The sequence below is a fragment of the Plasmopara halstedii genome, assembly GCF_900000015.1.
Source record: "Plasmopara halstedii genome assembly, contig: Scaffold_287, whole genome shotgun sequence".
NCBI classification, from domain to species: Eukaryota; Oomycota; class Peronosporomycetes; order Peronosporales; family Peronosporaceae; genus Plasmopara; species Plasmopara halstedii.
Window position 1 is genome coordinate 211,411 of NW_020187208.1, and position 1,428 is coordinate 212,838.

The window sequence follows — 1,428 nt, forward strand, 5'->3', positions numbered from 1 at the left end:
GCGTCTTTTTTCGTGCGAAGCACGACGCAGGGATGGTACGTGAGAGCAAGTCTCCCCATTCAACACCCACGTTTGGGTTCGGAAGCCGAACGGGAAGTGGTGTATCGTTAATTCTTACAATAAGGTCAACGCTACCACCATTCCGGCACAGACGCCGATTCCGAAAAAGGATATTCTTCAGAACAACATGGTGGGATGAACGAAATACAGTGCACTCGACCAGGTAGATGGATATTACCAATTGCTCATGAGAGCGAGTGATATTCCGCTTACAGCGGTGAGCACTCCGAGCGGCATGCTCTGGGAGTGGCTGGTGATGCCCCAAGGGCTTTAAATGCACCAGCAACATTTAATCGGCTTGTGACGCAGTTGTTTAGGCCCACAGGGCGTATGCACAGACATACCTTAGTTTTGTTCACAGTCGTGCGGAGCACGGGAGGACGGTGAGGAGAACCACATCGTTCATTCCAGAGCGGTACTCGAGTTCATGCGAACTAACAAACTGTACGCCAATGCAGACAAGTGCATCTTTGGCGTAGACGAGATTCCCTTCATAGGGTGCTTTATTGGAAGCGTGGCCTTCGAGCGGATCCCGCTATGGTCAAGACCATTGTAGATTGGCCGGTTCCAAAGAACCAGAAGGACTTGCGTAAGTGGCTTGGTCTCCCCATCTACTTACACAAGTACCGCGTATACTACGCAGAAATGCCCCGACCATTTTCCAATTTTCTTGAAGGATGCGAAATGGTGTTGGAGCACCGAACATCAGGAGGTTTTCGACGGAGTTAAAAAGAGCCTCCTGCATGCACCAATACTGGCGCTGCCAGACCCTGATCGTCTTTCAGCGTCCTCTGTGACGCTTCGGACTTTGCCATCGGCTTTGCACTGCTGCAAGCAGACGCAGAGGGGCGAGATTGGGTGATCGCGTTCGAATCTCGAAAGCTCAAAGCTGCAGAGTAGAACTACCCAATTTATGACAAGGAGCTACTTGCGATGAAGTATGCACTTGTCAAGTTCAGGGTCCACCTGCTCGGTTCCAAGCCGTTTGTGATCTACACAGATCATGCGTCACTACGCACTCCGGCTCAGTCGCCCCACCTCTCGCAGACGATGGCTAGATGGCTATCCTTCTTCGCGGAATATAACTTTGAGTTGAAGTATGAGCCGGAAGAGCAGAATGCTTTGGCTGATGCGTTGTCACGCAGACCAGACTATGAGCTTGCACATGTCACGACTGTAACGTCGTCTGTGACGGATTTGATTAGCACCGCGTATGCGGTTGATGGGATGTGTATAGCGCTGCTACGGGCTCTCGGAAGCAAGGAGTTTGGAAATTCGGATAAGAAATTGTCACCAAGACTGCGTGCACTATTGCACCGATACTCGTTGAATAACGGCTTGCTATATTATAGCACCGATTCAACGGAT